Genomic DNA, 8,256 nt, shown 5'->3' on the forward strand with positions numbered 1-8,256 from the left:
GCGTGCGACACGCACAACCCGACAACGCCCGTTCCCCCCCCGTGGTAGGGCCTTTTCCTGCCCCGGGTGTCGTCTGTCTTTTTTTTTTTTCCCCTCCCCCCCTCTTTACCGCTTCCCCCCCCCCCCCCCCCCCCCTGCCCGTTCTTCCTGTCGCCTCGCCTAGGAGGGTCTGTCGTCCCCCCCCCCCCCGCAATAGGAGTTCTGCTCCGACTCTGCTGGGGTGCAGGCCCATCAGCACTAACAAGTCTAGGACGCTCCCAGAAAAGGACTCCAATTATTAACAAAGAGCAGTTTCTGTTCTTTACACCATGACAATAACCATTCAAAGCAAAAGTCTACTGAACCTTCCTTTTTCTCGTCCATACGTTGGAAGCGGTCCTGACAAGATGATCATCATGCAGGCAATATGGCTGCGCAACGTCTCGATCAGACTCCTGAAGTCCTTCTTTAGTGTCTGCATCTGCCGCAGCTTGGCGTCGTTAACCCCGGCGTGAAGCACGACCGCTCCGATGCTCTCTTCACCCTTCAGGATCGCGGGTATCTGTGCAGAAATATCAAGAACACGAGCACCAGGGAAACAGTGCACTTACCTTCAGCTAACATGGCACGAACGTGCCGGATGATGGAGTCTCTGATGAACACAGAGTCGTGTTCTGTCTCGTGAAGTGGAGCAAATAGGTTTCCGGTGGAGTTCCTGAAGACCGGAGGCAGCGGAGGGAGAGAGGTCGTCGCCCAGGGCCTGGTTCATGTCTTACACTGTTAAATACGGTGAAGGACAGCTGGGAAGATCGTGTCTTGGGTACACCGGGCCTTTGCAGAGAACCACACAGAGTAGAGGTGGTAGGAGGGTTAGCTGTATACTTACCCTGGACTTATGAGCATCAACCCCCTGAATGTTTCCATCACGGCTCTCCGCTCTCTCAGCTGAGCCTGCTTCTCCACGAGGTCACGGATCTGCTTCTCCACGAGGTCACGGATCTGCTTCTCCACGAAGTCACGGATCTGCTTCTCCATGGCCTCCAACTCCTTATTAGAAGTAAACAAACTAGAGAATAGGGGAAATGCAGAAAAGAAAAATAGTAATATGGAAAACATACAAACAAATCTTAAGATATCACAATTCACATTTTTAGATTTAACAGATGCATGATGATATATTGTAAAAAATAAATATGAAGTTATTTAATAAGCTTTCTCTGATCACCTGTGTTTTCTATATCTCTGTCAGCAGCTCCCATCAGAAATTTTCTTGGAACTTCCCCTCGGTTTTAGAGGGTTTTTTAGACACTCCTGAAATCACAGTACATTTTTTTATCAATAGTTGTTTACAATGAAGAATCAAAAACGTGTTTGAAACACAGTGCGTTGAAATAGTTTCAGCCCATTTTAGACTGCATGCAAGTGACGTCACTGATAGACTCTACAGTGCAGACTTTTAGGTTAAATTAATTAGCTTACTTCCATTTATCTATTGACAAATTATCAGCAAAAACATTTACAAAGCTATCAAAACCGCCCCTATACGTCGGGTGCGCGTAGTAGGTACGGCGTAGCATACGCATAGAGCTCAAATCTAGTATGCTATAATTATGTTTCTACGCTAGCGTAATATTTGCTAGCAGACATTTCAGATCATTAAGGAAAGATACCATAATCAGAGGTATAAATATCAACAAAAGTACTTAAAGTAGACTGTGGCTAATATGTTACTTAACCAATCAGTCGCAGTTGGACTTTTCTTTGGTTTAACTGACGAGAAACAGAAAATGTCAGACGAGTCCTCTCCTCTCCAGCAGCTGATGTGTCCGCGGTTGCCATGGTAACTCTCAACGGCTAGTAGGCTAATAAAAACAATAATATTAAAAAGGGTTTTAGCATCTTTACGGAGTTCAAGACTTTTGTTTTTACTTTGTTTTATACATTTTATCAACCTATTTATTTATTATGAATTGAAAGACTCACCTCAGAAAAGATAATTCTCCTGTCAGACACAGTTGAAGTGAACAGTGCCTCAAACAAACGCGCTGTCCTCCTGATACAGTATCTGCGGCAGATGAGATGGTGTAGCCAGTCTGTGTCATTATTTCACGTTCATAACTCCTTACGAAATAGAAAGTTTCACAACTCCGAAAAATGTTTTTCCTTTCTTGTCAATACTGTGCGCGTGGTGTGTCAGCTGTGGAAGCGCGCGCTGTATGTCACGTCACGATATATTAAAAGCAAGTCCATATTCTGACTTGGTGAAAAGAAACACATTTTATCTTTAAGGAACGCTTAATCTTGTGTCTGAAGTTTAATTACACTTTTTAAATAGCACTATACTCAGGGAGCATATAAAGAACGTACAAAAGTTATGGTAATGAAATTACGTGCATTTGACGTTGTAGTTACGTTGCCAGTAAGTCATTAAGTTACCAAATATTACGAATAGAGAACCTATCTGCGACGTTCTTGGTTATCTGGTCACGTTGGAAGGACGTACTGATGACGTTGTGAGTTGGTAATGTGATGGTAATAAAATTACAGGCATGCGACGTCGTAGTCACGTTGTCAATTGGTAAGTCACGGAATTACCAAAAATTACCAATACGTTACGTAACTGTTACGTCGTGTGTTAGCAGGGATGATTATTTCATTTATTCACTATACCATTTATTATTAATGTCTCATTTCAGTTTAAGTTTGGCTTTAGTTTTGTATTTATTGCAGTTTATATGAAAAGGTTCATGTTGCGTGGTACAGCCTACTGCAGAAATGAATAATCAAATGTAAAATAAAATATAGCCCGCTGTCCCTTTAAGAGCCTCGCGGATCCAAATTACTGTTACACGCGTATTTTCATTCTCAACTCTTTACATTAATTTATTACATGACCGACGAAGGTATACATGAATATTCACCAAGCGCAGCATTTTGACACATTTTTGCGTGTTCTTGAGCGATTAGGTGCGCACCTTGAGCTAAAAGATGTCTTTAAATGTCCGTGTTCTGTTCTGTCTCTGAGCGCATCTCTTCCTGAGGAGCAGCGCAAGTTCTCTTTCACGCTTTTAAAAACATGAATAAATATACTTCGATAATTCAAGCACGTCCCATTTTGCAAATGTCACCTTACATGATTTTACTGATTTGCACGGGAAATTGTGCTTTTATGGAGGAACGAAAGTGCAGCGCTGCAAAAGGGGGCGGAACGGGGCACAATAATTTATTTTATTTGGATTTTCATAATCGTTGGAGGCCAAAATCGAAATCGAATAGTTTTTTTCGATTAATTGCTTTATGGAGGAACGAAAGTGCTTTTTTTTTTTTTTTTTAATAATATATAAACTATTTGTTCAAAAATATTTTAATTTGTAAAAGTAACATAAATAGCATATCTTTATGATCGGAATTTTTATTATTTTGAATTTTTGAATTTTTTGCATTTTCTTATTAACTAGTAAAATTGCCCATTCTGAACAATTATAACATTGAATTATTGAACAGTTACACATTTTATGCATACACAAAAGTCTATAAAAATAGGACACAATCTTCTGTTTATATGAAGGAACGATACATATTTAATTTTCACAGGTGTCTTACCTGTGTTTTAAATTCCACATTGCATTTTGTGTTTTCAGGTTACAGGCTACAACTTAATGGAAAACATCAGGGTAGAAAATGACTAGTACCTTTTCAGTTTTTCCACATATTTTGTTCTTACAGTGTACCTAACTGAACAACAATTGTATATACAAGCTAATAACATGCTGTATCATAAATGTGCATTTATTATTGACCATTTGGAACTAGCAACTTAATGCACATTTGATGTTTGTACTATTAGGCATCTTTCTCCAGCTCTCTCCAGGTTGATGTGCTGCTTGGCTGGCTAGATGTTCAATGGTTTCAAAATATGTGTCTTTTTAATCATTTGAGTCACTTTACAAAAGTTGCTAAAAGTTGCCAAAAACTTTATAAAAATAGCTACATTTGTTGCTAGGTGCTTTTTGAAAAAAAAAAGTTGCTAGGGTAGTCTGAAAAGTTGCTAAATCTAGCAACATAATTGCTAAGTTGGCAACACTGGGAGAAACACCATGAGTTCTCCCCTACTGGTTGACAAGGCAGCAGCAATCGATTGCGGAATTGTTGGACTAAACTAATTGATCACCGATTAACACAAAACTACTTAAATAACATATTTACACTTGATTAACCTTTTTTAAATGGATTCAAATATAATTACACAGACATATATATTTCACTCTGTCACACAATGCTGTCATGGAATCACACATCTCAGTGTGATGTAATACAAAAGCTTGAAACATAAGATGCTACCCAAGGTGAAAACCTTCTGTGGACATGTATTTCACCCAATCTTAACACACTTGAGCACATGTGAGGGATTTTGTAGAGACAAGTTGAGCAACACTCCTCATTAAAGATCAGAGCATTTAAGGAGGTCATCATCCAGGAGTTCAACACCCAATCTTAACACAGTTGAGCACATGTGAGTCACTCCCCAGCCAACATGTCCATGTGGGCCCCACATGGGATTTATCTGGGCTGTGTGGGGGTCAACTGGACATGGGCTCAGAGTGGGCACTTTGATGGGCTGAATGTGGGCCCCAGCTTGGATACAGTTGTGGGCCCCAGTTAGGATGTGGGTTTTTGTTTATTTGTGGGTCCCAGATGGGCCACATTTGGGCTAAATTAGGATATATTTATAGTTACATAAATTTAGTTTTTTTTTTTTGGCAGATTATTTATTTTTATGCAGATATGGGTAGCTACATAACCCTAACAATCAAATTGATTTAATTGTATGTATTTCATGTTTTATATCATTTAGGGTTATATCATAATGTAACAATCCAAGATTATTTATTTTATGAATAATCCCATTTTATTTTATTTATAAGTATCTCAAAAGGGTTTTTCTTCTTCTTATAATCTAAAAGCACTTGTGTTATGCGGTCATTGAGTCATGCGATGATTGGCGTGCGTGTCTTCCCGCCACTTCTCATTTAAAAAAAAAAAAAAAAAAAAAACGGTTGCTACTCGCCACTTCAACACGGTCTGCGCCTGCGTGTCAATGGACAAACTCTCTAATCTATCAAGGTAAGATAATTATATTTCACTTTATATTAGCCGAATTACTGCTGCTTTTATATAATTGGATGTACATTTTTTTTTTAATATTTGAAAATACAGTAATGGCAGAGTCACTAATGAAACTTAACGAAGCCAGTCGGGATTGAACTGTCGTAGCTGAACGGTTAACGTTAACGTTATATAAAAAATGAAAATGTTGGCAGTTTACTTAGCAAAAGTAGAATGTTTTATTGTTTCTTTTTTGAAGACTATAAGTTACACTTTTTTTTAATAGTTTGGCTGGTCCTGCGACTCATAGTCAGGTGCGACTTATTTATCAAAATTAATTTGACATGAACCAAGAGAAATGAACCAAGAGAAAACATTACCGTCTACAGCCGCGAGAGGGCGCTTTATGCTGCTCAGTGCTCCTGTAGCATACCCCTGAAAACATTAACTGAAAACTACTGAAAACTGTTAACTGAAATATTAACTTAAAGACAACTGAGAAAGACTGAATGCAAACAAAATGCAACCAAAAAGAAAATCCTATTCTGCAGATTACAAACTGCAGCTGTAAAAATATGCAGCCGATCTGATAGGTTACAGGAGCACTGAGCAGCATAGAGCGCCCTCTCACGGCTGTAGACGGTAATGTTTTCTCTTGGTTCTTGGTTCTAAATAAATACGACTTATAGTCCAGTGCGACTTATATATGTTTTTTATCTCTTCATGACGTATTTTTGGACTGATGCAACTTATACTTAGGTGCGACTTATAGTCCGAAAAATACGGTATACAATGATTGGTGAGAGTTTTAATAAGGTTTTCAATGCTTTTGAATGTTTCTGCGTGTAACGCAAACGCTCATATAACGTTTTCACTTCAATAAAAAAGCTTTTAATGTGAGCACATACAGGCACGTCTGCTTCATAATAGATTAAAAATGCTATCTTTGTAGGCAGACGTGTCGGATGTGCCAGTGGAAAATAAATGGTGTAAATATAAAAATAAAAGTTTGAAGAGTTAATGTACTTATTAGTAAGACTATACAACAATAATTATTGAACACATATCAGCTGTGTCTCATTTAGAAGGATGCGTCCTCCGGAAGTCGCCGCCTCTGAAATGAGACGCAGATCATCTCAAAACATTTCCCGCCTGCCTCACGATGGTCCAGCTGGTCAGCCAGCACCACTGCGGGAGGGAAATGCTGGTTAGCACGGCTTAATTGATAAAACAAACGAGACGACTCCAGGTGTTTTAAAGACAGTTACGTTATTTGGTCCCCGAATGGGCCTTGATAGAGAGTTGCATCTCCGTCGCGTTGCCAGATCCAGATATTATGATTGTATTTTTGTTGTGTGTAAAGCATATGGGTTACAGAATGAAATATGCAAACTCTGGTCATGAAGAATGCTATGCTATTTCATTCAGTTTGGTAGTTAACCTTTTACAAAAATCCTGATAAAAACATTCATAAGAGCATCAGACAAAGTTCTTATTATCATCCATATAGCAATACTTTTTAATGAAAGTTATTACAGTAATAAGCATTGTTGCATGAATAATAAATGTATCCACACCTAACATGTAGTAAAGTATCAACAAATTGAGATTTAAAAAAATAATGTCTGATTTATTAATGTCCATCCCCCCAAAACAGACATCACAGAGAGTGTAATGAGTTGCATTTTAGGTGTTATTAATTTTTAGGTGTTAACAAACATCTCCCCATGCGATGGCATGGCACCATGACAGATTTATTGTGAAGATGAAAGCCCACAAGAGTGTGGTAAGTTAACTTTAATTTTCAACTTTTTATCTCTTTATACGTTTTATTCTGATGATGTTTGCAAGATATAAAGCTACATTATTTTTTATATGAATATAGTGTGAGTGAACTCTGTCAAGCTGTGCTAACTGGCCTTTTCCTCCCGCAGCGCGGCTGTCAGACCAGAGGGGAGACTCGTCGTATAGTCCTTTTACTTGCTTACTTTCCCAGTAAACTAGTATTTTCCTCCCACAGCGGCACTAGCAGACCAATAGGGAGACTCGTGAAGACGAAAAGTCATACGAGTACATTAAATAGGTACAGGTAGGTGAACTTTAAAACACTTGAAGTCGTCTCGTTTGTTTTTTCAGTTAAGCCGTGCTAACTAGCATTTCGTTCCCGCAGTGGTGCTGGCTGACCAGCTGGACCATCGTGAGGCAGGCGGGAAGTGTCGTCACCATAAAGAAGACCACTTTAAATGTTTTGAGATGATATGTGTTCTCTGAATATTGTTGTACAGTCTTACTAATTAAGTGCATTAACTCTTCAAACTTTTATTTTTATATTTACACCATTTATTTTCCACTGGCAAAATGTGTTATCTATGATTTTACTTGTAGGCTATATGTATGTTCATTGATGAAATATGGTTAATATGCTGGTAATTCTGTGTTGTTAAAGTTCAGCTCTGAAAAATAAAAGATGAATCATGAATAAAGCTGTTGGTGTGAAGCAATAACTTGTGTTATTGAATATATAACAAAATAAAAAATAAAATAATAGTACTCTTAAAATTAAATTTCTAAACTGAATAGTGTCACTTTTAACTTGTTCATACCTTTAGTAGTATAACTATTCCTTTGAGTGACATTTTTGTCACTTGGGCAGAAATATGAAGTACTGGCACAACTTAATTATAACCACGCATGCTTTTAATGCTTTTCTGAATGTTTTAGTAGTATTTTAAAATAATTGCCTTTTCTGTTTTTTTTTCTTTACTGTTTTTTTTAGGTATGAAGCTGAGAAGTCTGCACAGGCCTAGGAATAATACCATTTCATCCTGTTCTGTTCAAGTATTTTTGTATTAACACTTTCTATGAAGCCCATATTACACATTATAAGGGTATTCTTAAAGCATTATAAGGAATGTATTATAATACAACTTATATGTTGTATCATCTCATGAATATTCATAAAAACAGTTTTAATATAATATTTACTTATTTGTGGTTATAGCTTTTAAGAGTATGATTATTTATAACACAATGAACACGTTGCATCCACTCTTACAATGGATTATATTTCTCATAGTTATAATGTAAGTCTCATATCTTGCCATTTTTCTGATGCTACTTTACTTAAAGCGGACAAAGACCACTTATAAGTAGTAATAATAATAATTGGGG

General features: G+C 37.6%; 1 long non-coding RNA gene across 1 annotated transcript; it reads right to left on the reverse strand.

Annotated features, from left to right (window-relative positions):
* Nucleotides 1-858: 858 nt before the first annotated feature.
* Nucleotides 859-2,186, reverse strand: LOC122143288. The gene is made up of 3 exons (XR_006159091.1): nucleotides 1,963-2,186; nucleotides 1,716-1,841; nucleotides 859-1,290 (listed from the first exon to the last, which is right to left on the reverse strand). It is a non-coding gene; the product is annotated as an uncharacterized LOC122143288 (long non-coding RNA).
* Between the last annotated feature and the right edge of the window lie 6,070 nt (nucleotides 2,187-8,256).

The sequence above is a fragment of the Cyprinus carpio genome, unplaced genomic scaffold (genome assembly GCF_018340385.1).
Source record: "Cyprinus carpio isolate SPL01 unplaced genomic scaffold, ASM1834038v1 S000001124, whole genome shotgun sequence".
In the NCBI taxonomy this organism is placed as follows: domain Eukaryota; kingdom Metazoa; phylum Chordata; class Actinopteri; order Cypriniformes; family Cyprinidae; genus Cyprinus; species Cyprinus carpio.